The sequence below is a fragment of the Numida meleagris genome, chromosome 5, assembly GCF_002078875.1.
Source record: "Numida meleagris isolate 19003 breed g44 Domestic line chromosome 5, NumMel1.0, whole genome shotgun sequence".
NCBI classification, from domain to species: domain Eukaryota; kingdom Metazoa; phylum Chordata; class Aves; order Galliformes; family Numididae; genus Numida; species Numida meleagris.
Window position 1 is genome coordinate 38,349,422 of NC_034413.1, and position 14,752 is coordinate 38,364,173.

Here is a 14,752-nt window from a genome sequence, read left to right on the forward strand (position 1 = left end):
GGAAAGGAAAGGAAAGGAAAGGAAAGGAAAGGAAAGGAAAGGAAAGGAAAGGAAAGGAAAGGAAAGGAAAGGAAAGGAAAGGAAAGGAAAGGAAAAAAACGCCTCTCTCCTCTGCTCCAAAGAGCAATTAAATCCATTACCCTTCAGCTGGCCCACTCAGGCACGACGGTCACTCACAACTGTCATCAAACTTCCAGCCCCACAGCCAGAGCCACCAGTACTGCTCAGGGAAACCTTGTTCATGGCTTTGCTTAATGTTCTCTCCATACATGTGTGGAGCCATCTGCTAGGACAGGCAGGGTTGTCTTCTCACTGCAGACAGGAGCAAAGCACACGTGTGAGCACCTAACGTTCAGGGAAAAAACAGGTTTGCAGTTACAGAATTATCTTTGGGAGTAAAAACCCCACCCCAGCAAACAGCAAGGCACAAAATGGCAAAGCTGCGAGCTGTCAGAAACAGGCTGCATGGGGGGCAATGCCAGCAAACATCCTGCTTTGCCTCTGCTTGAGTTAGCAAGGCTGTTTGCTTACCCTGCTTGTTTCACAGCTAGGACTGGGGTGAGGCTGAATTCCCTCTGACTCTTCCTGCTGGCCTTTCAGTGGGTTTTCAGCAGGTACTGTGGGCATGATGTGTTATTAGAGACTTCAGCAGCACATCACTGGGTCTCAGTTTTCCTAGAGGTTGAGAAAACAGCCTCACAATACAGACAAACCCACCAGCATGATGTATATGGCAGAAAATAATGAAAACTGGATGTCAATCAGCCAGAAAATTACCCAAAGGAAAGGGAGAACTAAGAGTTCAGAGAAAAGCTGCCAGCAAGCCAATCTCAGTTCATCTCTTCATGCCATGTGCTCAAATGTGGTTTTGCTTTGGGCCACAAGCAAAATGAAATTTAAAAAAAATAAAGGGGAAGTCTTCATCCCTTCCCAGCCGAGCCCCTGGAACAGAGAAGCTGAAGTTTATATTCTCTCTGCACTGTTTGCTGGTCCCTATGTACAACCCACTAAGAAGCACAGTGAAGACAGGCTCCACTTCTCTAAAACCCGCAGCCCTTAAGCTGTACCAAGTTATGTATCGAACAACAGTGACACCTTAAAATCAGAAGTGACTTCTGAAAGTGTTGGCTTCTATTTTTGGAAGATAATTCCTTCCCTTGAAGCATCTTGTTTAGAAAATAAACAGTTTTTCCTCCTTTCCATTGATATTTGTGACAGAACGATTGTGAGGTCTCAATTAGTCAGTATTCAGTGTGCTAATCCCCTTGGAGATAATGTGTTGCAGTCACCACGAAACCAGGCACTTAATGAGATGATTGAAAATAGTCATCAGGCACTAGGTGAAGCACCTCACCTCTGGCTATTTGAGATTACTGACTCCAGAGGAACAAGTTGAATTATTTTTCTATTACATTTATCCCTACATCCATAAAATCTTCTCATACTAGCTTCTAAAATACATAAGCAATGTGTTTCACTTCACAGAACTATACTTACTGTCACAGCTGAGCCCACAGGTCAGTGTGTCTGAAGATGCAGATATCAACATTCAAACTTAACCCAGCAGATCCATGATTCCCAGTGAGGAACCTTTCCGTCCTTGAACTCGTTCTCCTTTGCAGTCAGTTCACGTGGTGGTGGTGAGTTCTCAGAAAAATGCCCACTCCTCAGTGAGTGTGATATCTCCTTATTTTCTGTGCTGATGTTTTTCCTGGTAGGAGTGACAGTGGCTGCTCTACAGGGGAACAGCCAGCTCCATTACAGTCACAAGGTGTCCTGGTCTCACATCAGCAGGGAGCATTCAATTCCTGTCAACAGAAGAGAAGTTGCTGGAGCAGGTGGGAAACAAATCTAACAGCAGGGCAAGAGCCCTGGTCCTGTCCCACAGGGACTCCCATCCAGAAGCTCCCACTGACGTGCTGTGGGCCATTCACTCGTACAGCTCCTGGACATCCACCTACCTCACACTTAGCCTATTACAGAAGGCAGAACCACCACCAGCTATATAAGCACTACATTTCAAGACATAAATAAGAACCTAAAGCAACCAGTCCAATTTCCCCATTAAATGCATATTGCCACCATGAGGCTAGAACGAAGGCCTGGGTTTGAATGTATTGTTGACAGGAATCCATTTCCAGAGGCATCAATTATTTACAACTGCAATAAATCATTTACATAGCGCTGTAAATTCCAAACAGCGTTGAACAAACACAAGGCTTCATCATCTCCCATTTCTCTTACCGCCAGAGCTAGGCTGGGAAGAGATGCCTATCTTAAATGGGATTGATTGGAGGCATTGTGCTCAGGGCATTGTACTCTGTATACAGTAAGGGGTAAAACTTGATGAAATAAAGGGTAAATTAAGGTTAAGCCTCATTCTGGCAGTTCCAGGAATGCCGTGTTAATGGGTAGCAACACATGAAGTTGGCATTTTACAGCCAGGTTGGGGATGGCTGGGGGAGGTCCAGACACAGCTATTCTGCCACTGAGCCATGCCAGTGCAGAACAGGTGCTGAAGAGTTTTGGAAAACACTGTCAGGCATCTTCCACCCAACCCTGGAGGGTCACCACATGGACCTGTGGCTGAGCCCAAGCCAACTGGGTAGGGACAGCCCTGACCAGTGGCAGTCTCTCCATCAGTATTAGGGCTCATCATTTCTCATTACCTCTGTTGATATCTGAAATCTGGGGCAGCCACTGTGAACAAAGCTGTGGGAAGGTTTAGCAAGGTTTGCACTAAGCAGGGAAGAGCTTCAACCCAGTGTAATGAGAACGCAGCAAAGTGATGCAGCCCAGCTAACAGGAGACTGGATACTGCTCACATTACTCAAGTGCTCCATGGCCAGGTTCTGAGCCACCTGGTGGGTCTTACTGCCGTGAGCAACCTTTGCAGTACAAAAATCAACCATGGACTTGGGAAGCTTCTACAAACTGGGCAGTTATTCTGCAAATCCCTTCCTTATAAATAAATAACCAAAACAACAGATAAATGATGCTGCTGCAAGAAAGCAGCAGAATCAGTTTGCCTGTTTAAATCACTTGCTGCTGGGGATGAATTTCCTCTGCCAGCCTGTTACTCAGAGCCCTGTAGCTCACTTTCCCTCTTTTTTTCCTGGACCAAAAACCTGCTGCTGTTCCTCTGAGAGCCTGAGTGCTGCTGACTCCTTTGTCAGAGACAGCTGCTATTAGTCATTTGGGGCTAATTCCTGCCAGGGCTTTATTCACTGCAGGGCCCACAGAGGGATTTAAAGCTTTGCGGCAAACCACAAAGGCCTAGTTGATTATTTAGCCACACTCAGGGCTCTATGTCACTTGTCTGCAACAGCTGAGTGGCTCAAACATTACAAAGGGTGATGTGGCACTGTAGTGAATCCAGCCTCATGTCAATGAGACCAGAGCCTGGCCTTCAGGTCTGAGAGGCCATCTGGCCCAAGAAGGAACCACAGGCTCAATTTCTACTCACAGAACATCGCTTGTTAGGCAACAAAGCAGAAACGTGCCATTTGGAAGCAATGAAGGCTCTGATCCATTGTCACAAGGTTTGGCATTGACACTTGCACCACTGAGCTAGCAGTGATTTTCCCGTACAGACTTATGTTGAAAACATCTTCAGCATACTGGTAGTAATTTGGAGAGACATGCTGAAATATTCTGGACCATTGTGTATGTCATATATCACATTTCAGTGCAATTTTAAGAATTGCAGCATCAGCTACATCTCCACAGAACATTAAAGATATGGAAGAATTTATAAATATTCCACATTTAAATTCACTGCTACTACTTTGTGAACTTCCTGCTGAAACCTAACACAGTCTACAGGTGACTCATTTTGCTCAATCCTGCTGTCCATTTGTCTACTCCAGATTGCCCATGTGTTTTGGGCAGTAACGGCCTTCCTTGGGGGGTGCAGGCATGCCACATAGTGCCATAACTTACCCATCAGGCTGCTGTAGGTTATTACTTGTAATTAACTGTTGACAAAGAATCATGAGGAAGAGTGGGCTCTTGCGATTAACAACTAGTGAAGTCATCAAGAACCAATTCACTTTTCTCTCTCTCATCATGTAATGGGAAACCTCTGATATGTATTACTTCCACATAGGTCCATGTCATAGCACAGTTCCTGTGGTCCCCCTGCCAAAACAGGGAGCCTTGGGCCAAGTGAGAGTAAAAGTTACAGAATTAAATACTTGCATCCGTGTTGATAATTAGCTAATTATCACCGCCTTCTGGTGACTTGAGATCACACAGGTTTCAGCAGAATTCCTAAGAGCATTTCACTCACTCTCTGAAGCAGCCAAATCTGCAGCTTAGGAATACCGGCCAGTGAATAATTTCAGTCTCTCCACTTCAAACACATTAAAATGAATACTTCCTTTTTTTTTTTCTTTTTTTTTAGAAAATACTATGAAAATTTGGCCACTATACCAGGCCTATTAGCAGATGTCTAAACATGCAGGCACCTAGAAGCTCAGTGAAAGACTTTTTAGATCTCATTCTTGTTTCCAGAGTGTTCAGCTTGTCACCTACCCACAAGAGAATACCTTGACAAAGACCTGCTCTTCACTGGCCTCACCTAGGACAGGCTGGGGAAGTGAAAAAGGTAATGCTGACTTGGTAGCTCAGAGAAGTGCACCTTGTTTGGCATCTGGAGTCTTTTTCTCCTTCCCCTGAGATCTCTCCACATTGCAGAGCTCAGGCCTGCAGGAAAGACACAACAGGGACATTCTTGCACCTTCCCTTGCCATACTTAGGACAAGAGGTCACATCATAGAATGGCTTGGGTTGGAAGGGAACCCAAGGATCATCAAGCTCCAACTCCCTGCCACAGGCAGGGCTACCAGACACTAGATCCAGTACTAGACCAGATTGCCCAGGGACCCATCCAGTCTGGCCTTGAATACCTCCAGGGACGGAGCACCCACAAACTCTCTGGGCAGCCTATCCCAGCACCTCACCACTCTCTCAGTAAAAAACTTCCCCCTGACATCTAATCTAAATCTCCCCTCCTTTCATTTAAAACCATTCTCCCTTGTTCTATCTCTATCTACCTTTGTAAAAAGTTGATTTCCCTCTCGTTTATAAATCTCCCTTTAAATATCAGAAGGCTGCAATGAAGTCTTCCTGCAGCCTTTCCTGCTACAGGCTAAATGCACGCAGTCACCCAAATTATTGACAGGTACACCTCGAGAAAGGGATATAGGCTTTACCATGTCATGCACATCAGCTTTGCATGCCATCGCTTGCAGAAGGCAGCAGCTAGCCGTCCCATGCTGAGTACCACTCCTCAGTCCAGATGCCCTGGTATTGGAGGCAGGTTTTGGAAACCCATCACTTCCAATTATCGCAGGAAGAATTTAGGCAATGTAACCAGCTGGTGGCTGAGCTATTGGCTGCTCTTCATGATGACCTCTTTCTTGTACTCCAGCCCTTTCCTGCCCTCAATCCCCAGGTTGCCTGCATCTGTAGCAGCTCAGATGGAATCCAACCTTCTTAAAAGGAAACAATGCATACCTCTGCAAAAGTGAGCCCATGGCCCACGCAAACAACACTCCATAAGGCAGAATTTTTTTTATGTTTCCTGTTTGCAATCCTCACTACACACAAGCTTTCTAATTTTCCTTTGAATCATGTCCCTTAATGTGCGTGAAAAAGTCTGAAAGTACAGAAAAGTTTTTCTAGCCTACTCATTTGGTGGGAACCCCTAAAGCAAAAAGAAGTAAACCAACATTCTTGCCAAGAGATTGGGAATTTTCCAATTTGTGCTTTTGTGGCTCCCACCCATCTGCCCTAGTACAATAGTGTGGCCATGGTTGGCTCTGCAGCAAACTCAAATGCAATTGGCACAAGTGGGGAAAGAGATATAATTGTGTCTCTCCAGGGAAAGTGGTCATTAGGAAGGTATTATCTGGATAGTGGTTATATAAACTGTAGCTGAATAAACTCTATTTACAACAAGAAAAAACGCCAGAAAGTGATCAGAACACATGCGATCTGATGAAAATGCTGCACTTGAGCAACATGAAAAGCCAATAATCTGTGATGAAGAAGCTATCTGATAACTAAGAATTTTAAGCAGGGATACTGCTGGTGGAGGGATTTCAAATCTAACCAGACCATCAGTTTCAACATTTCTCAGTAGTCCTGAACCTCTTCTGAAACTTGAAGTAAATGAGACTCAGAGAGATGAGGCTATTGCATCACAGGGACCAGGCTCTGACCTGCTCTGTACTTTCTGCAAGTCCACACCATTCACGACAGTGCATCCTCTGCCCTTTGGTATGTAACCTTTTAGTAGAGACAATCTCCTGTCCTCATATGTTCACTACCATGGGGGTTGCATACACTTAGAAGAAAAAATCTACCCCATTACACCTCAGTTTGTCCCATCAGGCCAGCATCAATCATGATATCTCTGTAATAACTCGTAACAGACCCAAGATTCAGTCTCTTAGTATCTCTTCTCCCCTTGCAGCCAAAAAGTGCTGGATCAGTCCCAGACAAGTGCATCTTCCATATCTCACTGAAAAAAAAGTAAATGACCACAAGATAGACACAAGAGGCTTTATCTTAGATGCTTTCTTTGCACACATCACAGCCTGGACTTAAGAGTATTATTTTTCCTTCAGTCAATACTTTCTAGAAAGAAGCATAATATCTTTAGCACTACCTGTGTCAATTCACAAGCACAATCTGGGACATAAAGAATTTGGTCTAACCAGTAAAGCTTAGTTCAGCGTGACAGGTTTGAGACCTTATGGGGAAAATTTTGTAAAGGTTTTAAGGAGTTTGGTTAAGTCAGGCACATACTTGTGTGCCCAAGGTTTCTGCTACCATGGACTAAACCACCAAACACGTGTGTTCCTCGTACAGCAGCACAGCCTCCTCTAGCAAAAGAACCCTATGAGTTTTTTTGCCATGCAGACTTCTCCTTCTCCTCTCTTGTTGTCAAAAGTGCTAAAAATCACAGGATGCAGCACAGCGTACTCCACGGACATGGAATTTCTACATCTCTACAAGGTATCTACACTTTTTGGATGTTTAGCCTCAGTCTTTTCCTTCTCTTAAATTTGACATCTGACAATCCCCTTTCCTGTAGATCATTAAGTCTTATGTCCCCATCCTACAATCTGATGGCCATCCGCCATTTTATGCGGAACACAGGGAGGGAGATAGAGTTGTATTTCTGTGAATCTCATTCATTTGGCATGATTAGTCCTTGATCCTCCAGTGCAGGTGTTAACACATACAGCCACTATCCTCTTGTGCTCATCAAACAAGCAAAATCAACTTGCTCATAACTTCAAGCTGTAGGGCACTTACAGGCTGACAGACTCAACTCTAATTCCTCCACTTGTTTTTTTTTCCCTTCTCTGTTCAGCTTGACAAATGAACGCTGCACTCTCTGAACTTAAATGAGAAGCTCAAAGACTGTTCAGCAGGAAATGAGCACTCAGTTGATTTGTGAGAAATGCAGACAGTTCTGCTGGATTTCCTTTTTTTTTTTTAAAGATAAATTTGTCTCTCAAAAAGCAACCTCCAGCCGCCATATAAATGCATAAGGTTGTACTTAATATTTAGATAAGCAACCTTTAAGGACAAGATGGAGTATCAATGATTCAGTGAAGTGTCTTCTTTCTTTTCTTTGTTAATGATGAACAATAGTCCATTCTGCAGTTGGTTGCAAGAAAAGAGGTTGCTTTTGGTAATGCGACAGCAAGATGGTCCATCTGTACTGCCTATCTGTATTGTTTAGAAGCTGTCACAACAGAGAATGTTTCAATCACCACTTGAATGCTGCAGAAATGTTTCTGGTGAAAAGCTGTTTACCGTGATTACACCCCTATGCAAGCTTCCCCACAAGTTCAACCAGAAAATGGATGCTGCTTATCCTGTTTCAGTTCAGAGACAGTGGCATGGAAAAACCACATCTTAAAATGAATGACCACCTCATCTGTGCTCCTTGCTTCACAGCAAAATATACAGAGCACCTACTATACCACTCATGAATGCTCCACATTCCCATGACAGTCCAAAGCCACCACTGACATCCTAAAACATTAGGATATATATATATATTCTTGCTTTTTTTTCCCCATTTGCAAACAGTAACAGGACAGTCAGCTCAGGGAGAGAAGAGAAGCCATAAATCCATGTGATCCTTTCATACCTGGGAAAAAAACAGCCCTCTGGGATATCCATTAAACCCAAAGAAATTAACAGAAATTCTCCCAGTGGGGATTTACTGGGCTTCAGATCAGAAACTCCATCCCCATCATCGATATTTACAGATGTATTCTTCAACAGAATTGGGAATACCTACTTTTTACTCTTTAGCAGGGAGATGCCAAGACAAAAAGTCAGATCTGAATGGGATTAAGACTCCTAAAATGGTCACTGGTGCAAAGTAGGATTTACATAGGTATGTAGCTGTGCAACTTTCACTGATCTACATCTTTAGGTATCTCATTTCTTTTAAAACATGGACTTGGTGACTACTGCTCTGAACACAACCTGCTTCCCCCAGCCCCTTTCTCTTGCAAGCTGTCAGAACTGCAGGACTGCCTTTGTGTGTATGGCTCACTGCTAAGCACGATGCACTTGCACCTGAGCAAACCATCAGCCCATGGTGGGCTTGTAGAAATGCCCTGCTTGCAAAACATTTACTACTGTAGGTTAGGCAATAAAGAGTAAAGACAGCAGGTCTCTGATGACTCATAGTAGATTTGCAGGATTGTTAGCAAAAAGGTAGGGCAAAAAGGATGCACAATGAGAAAAAAAATCAGTAAAAACCTTTCTGCTTGTAAGCAGAGCATGTTTTCAGTTGTGTGACTGAAAGGCAACAAGCTGATACTCAAAGACAATAAGCACAAAGGTGTTTTCACAGAGCCTCTTCTCAAATTAATCTTAATTTCCCACTAGCTTGTCATTACTCTGATTAGAGTGCTGCTATCGGTGTATCATAGCCAGAGATGAAATGCTGCCAACATGCGAGGATATCACAGCCTCTCTCCAAGTGGCATTTCGAGGAAGCACACTGCTGTTTCTGGCTGGAAGCGCTTTAGAAAATGGCTCTAACCTGCAAGATGCCAGTTTGCCAGCAGGAATTAGGAGAGGTAAATTGTACCATAAACCCAGACAAGGAAAACCAAGGTAGAACTTTGTGGTGTTGGACTGAGATTCAAAAAACCCAAGATTAGCTCTTGACTTTGTAAGGAGCTTGTTTTGATGGGCTGGGAAGCTGCTCAGGTCTTACCTCTCACTGCCCACATTCACTGTGGACCAAAGAAAACCAGGGGTAAGATAGATGCCAAATAACAAGGGGATGCTGTCAGCTCACTGCTCTGCTATAGGACCTCAGTGGCCTGAAATGCTCCGTGGAGATCACTAGATAAAGCACCTGCATTTTCCTTGCAGTCAGAGCCATCTGCCAATCAGCACTATCAATCTGCCATAAACAAGCCACAAACTAGTGGATGAGGCCAACACTGTAACTATTTAACATATCTGCTGCGAAGCTAGCTGCTCACTAGCTGCCTATAAATCTTGACCTGACATATGCATGTGTAATGTTTTCCAGCTTTTTGGCGTTCAATCCTTTGTTTTGCAATCCCAGAATGACTGCAATTAAGGAATACTACCTCATCAAAATGCCTATCAGCACACTAGCCTGTAAACACTTGTAATAAGTATGGCTAATAAAATACAGTTTATTAGCCAACCTTGCACAGTATTTTTACAGCCTTTTTCACTCATCGTTGAGAAAAATAAATCCTCCACAGCTGTGCTGGAGCTGGCATTGCTGCCAGCCTCCCTTGGTCTCACCTGTAACGAGGTGAGTAATTAAAGTCCTTATTGGAGCAGCAGGGTTTTTTATTGCCTGCCACAATCTTATTCTCTGCTCTTCTGACTGACTCAGAGAGGAACTGCCACAAATGTTGTTTCTAAAATAGACCGGCAATGAATTTTGCTTTTGTTGCATTGAGTGATGGAAAAATTCAGCATCTCAGCTGCTCGACAATTCTTGTCCCTAGCCCCAAAGGTGCCAAGGAGAAATTGAGTGGCCCCTCCCAAGCCCAGTCCAAATCCCTGGGCAGGAGCAGCAGACACCTACCTACTTGCAAATCACTGCAGTTAAAATGGTAACAAGAAAATCACCGGAAGAAAGTGAGGGGGAAAAATGCTCTCGCTCCATAAAGTTTTCAGGAATCAATTAGTCTGGAATGATGGTAGATAAGTGATGATTTGTTCGGGGTTATAAGAGAGCTATAAACATTTTGCTTTTATTTATGGCATGACCTTGCTTGTTCTCAGCCACCAACTGGGCAAACGAACCACAAAATAGGAACATTGTAAAGAGCTTAAACCACTGATTCAAAGGAGAATGTTTTACTCAGCAGAAAACCATGCACAGTCTTCTCTCACACAAGACGTTGTTTTGTAGCCTTTTTTTTTTTAAAGGTACTTGGTGAAGTCAATTATCATGATATACAGAGTTACTTTTCATGAGATAAACATAAAACCAAATGCTTGGCTGTAAACATAAACCTCCCAAGTTTTTCCTCCTTCTTCTGTCCTTTTATCTCTTTTTATTACCGCATTCAGAAGTATAAATTGGTAATTTATTGAAAAATGAATGGCAACATTTACTGAAGTGGCACTATTCGCTACACATTTTACTGTGAAGAGTCTGGTTTTAGGAGCTTCTTTCTTTATGTTTTTAACACAAACATAAACAAAAATGATCCTTAAAAGATGACTTAAATATTTTCTGTTTTCTTGTGCTCTTTAAAAACAGAGACACTGGAAAAAAAAAAATCACTGAAAGGAGTAAGACTTCTCTGTGTGCATACTTTTCCCCTCATCAGGTCCTGATGTGGAATGCCAGCACTGCAGCCTGGAGGAGGGAGCACAGATTTGTCCTGAGAACCAGCCAGGAAATCAGCTTCATTCTGGGATCCTGTCACAGGGTAACAGCTCCCTGGTAAGAATTTAGATGTGTTACCCGCTTAAGGCAGTGAAGTCATCAATGACATTACCCCTCCTCCACACCCAAGCTGCTGGCCTTTACCTGAGGAACAGCGTATCACTCTTTCAGTAGTCACTTGCCCACAGCAAGGTTTGAGAGAAGGTAAATTGCTGCTGATGCCACAATGGACAGACCTGAAAAAAAAGAAAAAAAAAAAATCCTTGCTCATGGCGTTTGGCAATCTGTGTGCTCAGAGGGCAGAAAGCACTTGGTGTGGGAGGGAGATGTGGAAAACAGATGAGTAGTCACCAGGGAGAGATGCTTGGAGGAGCTCTGAGTTGGCCTTGCAGACAACCAAGTCCCAACAGCATCTGTTTTCCCCAAAGCTGTGGAATCACAGCTTTCCCTTTCTATTAAAGTTGTTAGTGTGTGAGGAGCATGTTTTAGGGGACCATGGCTGAGAAGAGTACTGCTATTGGACTCTCTGCACTGTCACAAACAGCCCCTGTGAGCTCAGTACTGCTCCATGTACTGCTCCCAATTGTTTACAACCCAAGCATGTAGACATGTGGCAAGCTGGTAAAGGCTGTGTTCATCAAGCTGCAATCCATTCAGATACCACATCTTCAAAAAGACTTCCCGGAGCCAGAAAGAGCGACCTCACTGCTCTCTGTGCATCTGCCTTATTGACACACATGCTCAGATCACTGTGGCTTTGGGGCCTAATTTTGACCTCTCTCAATGAAGCTGACTCCTTTTTCTTGGCACTCGCAATGGGCTAGCCATGCACACTGCATCAGCTACTGCTTTGCAACAAAGGCCATGCTGTCTCCAGGTGACACTGGAAACTCTAGAGCTCCATTCCTTCTGGAGCAGTTCAAGGTTGTGACTCCCTCCAGCAGGGATCAAAGTGATTACGTGGTATTGCTAAATTATAAAATGCTGTAAATATGTGTTCCACGTACAACCCTGCAGGATTCCTTAGAGAACATTACTTCCTTGCCTTCCTGAGGCTTGTCCTTATGCAAGGCCCTACAGACAGATTAGTGGCTGAACTGAACAATTGAGGGCACTCCTTGCTGCCATTAACACATAATATAACCTGTTTTATTCATGTTTTCACATAAGTAATTCAGCTAGATTGGAAACTGTCCACATAAATTCTCTGTGACTACACCACTTACACTCTGAAACTCCCATTTCTAGAGAGCAAATCACTCATACCTTCTGCTATGTCCTGGAGCTGAATAGACAGTGATAACTTTCTGCAGGATGTAATTAAATTAAATCCATTCAATTCCAGAAGTTATCACAATTCAGAGGAAGCGAGTCATTGTCTGCTAAACTTTCCATGTTTGTAACAAAGAACCTAACACTGTAATTTCTATAATGACAAGTGTATGAAAATTATGTAGGATTTTTCCACAAAAGCAGCATCCTGGATTGAGAGAAAATATCTCTTTATTATAGATTCATTCTCTAAAGCACTCTAACTCTCTAAAAATACAGTCTAAGAGTGAAGCCACATTATATAAAATGCTGTAATATTCTATTTTACACAGTTCTTCTACAACCCCTTTCACCAGACACCTTACACAGGGCCCCCAGTAATTCAAGCATTCTTTATACCTTCTACCAGTGAAGAACCACACACAGGTAGATCGGGGAAGGATTTGGATTGGGTTCTCTGAGTAAGTATATTTTATACAGCTGCCTTTTGCTACAGACTAATAGAGGTGAGAGGCCAACTAGCTCTACCACGCATGGCTGGGAAGGGCTGTAGGAATTGTGTTCTCAGGAGCAACCCACAAAAAAGCATGAGGATGACGAGCCCTGCCCTTCAGCTGAGCCTCAGGATCACTGCTGCTGAGCACAGTCCACAGCCTTTGGAAGCTGTTATGTGGATTAGGGACTACTAGACAAGAAGACTGAGAGCCTGGCCTACCCAGATAGTATTTGAGAGAACTAATGTAAGACAGAAACAAGTTTGTTGCCCAAACACCTTCCAATACAAACAGTAACCAGGTGGGAAGGTGTTCTGCTCGCAAAGAAACAAAATTGCTTCTGACAGGTTCTTAGTGATACAGGCACAAGTAGGCCCATAGCCACATACAGAAAGAACTAAGCTCACCCAACTGACAAAGGGGCTCTGTGGCCATGCAGCACTCCTTCTCAGGAAGCTCCAGCTCCAAGAGTTGTTCTCCTTTCCATGGCTGGCACTTATTGAGCCCAGGGTGGCTTCCTCCTGGGTCCACCCCTTCTGGCCAGCTGGGGATCACAGGTGCAAACACTTTGCTTGTGCTCCCTGGGCCAGCCACAGCCCTTCACCAGATATTCCATCACCACTTCAAGCCCTGACCTAACAGTTCCCCTAGAGAAGGGAACACGGGCAGTGAAATGAAGGCCATGCAACAGGTGAAGACCAGGAATTACACCTGCATCCCTTCCTGCTGGCCAGATGGGTCTGTGGAGAATATTATTGGCAAAGTGGGTATGACACAGCAAATCCAGAGTTCTCAGGCAAACCCTAACTGGCAAGAGGTGTGTATGGACAAAGAATGAGATGTGGCTGGTCTCCAGCACGGTATACTCAGCCTCTATGGCAGAGCTGTAGGATTTGCAGGTCCCACCCAGCGTCCAAAATCAAGCTTGATAAAAGGCACAGCTCTTGTGATTAGAAGGTCACATTCAAGCAAACTGGTGAGAAAGTGGTCTTAAACCAGCATAACAGCAACTAAAGCCAGCTACCATTACTTACTGCAGCACATGAGCAAATCGTGTAACGCATCCTTACCCTCTATGTAGGATTAATCCTTGGATTAGCACCACGAAACTATTTAAAAGAGAATTCAGATATGTTGTTCATTCTTAATGCATGAGTTTGAAAATCTAACCAGTGCGGCAGTGGGTTTCTCCATCACCTCTCTGTCAAACAAAACATTTCTCTTTAAACACTGGGAGAAGCCATTCTGTCCAGTTAATCCTGATCTGTTGGAGAAGATATGTTAAATCAATACTCCTCACTTTCTAGTAATTCCTTAGAACAACAGCTTCACTCTGGCAAGGAACATAACAGAAAGGGATTGTGGTAAATGACGGAATTCTGCAGAAAAGCCACTCCCAATTTAAAGCAGATAATGTGCAACAGAGCTCATGCGGAAGCAATTAATTCTAATCACTTATGAGACAATAAATTTAATTATGGGTTCTTTGAAAACTAAAAATCCAACAATTATTGTTAATAGTCTTTTCTTGATGGCAGATAGTGAGCAGAATTTCTTGAGGCTGTTTTTCCTGCAGTTAATTAAAAAAAAAATCATTTTTTAGTTAAGAGCTTACACTAATATATGTAATGGTGCTATTGCACTAAGTTTAGATCCCACAAGACAGAAAAACAATCTTTGAGCGTTTGTGTAATTGGCATTTTCCTTTCTAACAAGGTCTCAGATCTTTATTACACGTTCAGAGGTACTCTCATCTCAGAACAGCTGGATGTCTCCAGCTTCAATTCAGCTACCCTCATGCTAGTAAGACCAGAAACTGCAAGCAGCACTCATTTTGGAGCTGTATGGGATCTCTGGCTGAGGAGTAACAGTGGTGGTAGCCTGGGCTGTAGCACAGCTAAGCAGCTCCTGCTCTGTGGTGACACAGGTGTGACCCACATTCATTCCTTCCCTGCACCTGACACCACTGCAAACAGTTTCAAACAGAAAACAAACTACTTTTCCTCCAGCCCAGCAGCATATCTCACGCAGCCTGAACTGCATGTGTACTGTG

The 14,752-nt window shown here is 43.6% G+C and overlaps 2 long non-coding RNA genes across 2 annotated transcripts in view; both read right to left on the reverse strand.

Moving 5' to 3' along the window:
• Positions 1-4,707, reverse strand: part of LOC110399648 — a 141,380-nt gene extending 136,673 nt beyond the window's left edge. Inside the window, exons 1-4 of the long non-coding RNA XR_002439321.1 lie at positions 4,583-4,707; positions 1,498-1,808; positions 532-675; positions 141-312 (exon numbers count right to left, since the gene is read on the reverse strand). This is a non-coding gene — a long non-coding RNA (uncharacterized LOC110399648). The remainder of the gene's footprint in view (positions 1-140; positions 313-531; positions 676-1,497; positions 1,809-4,582) is intronic.
• Positions 10,380-13,421, reverse strand: LOC110400200. Its single transcript, XR_002439696.1, has 3 exons — positions 13,107-13,421; positions 11,078-11,169; positions 10,380-10,987 (listed from the first exon to the last, which is right to left on the reverse strand). It is a non-coding gene; the product is annotated as an uncharacterized LOC110400200 (long non-coding RNA).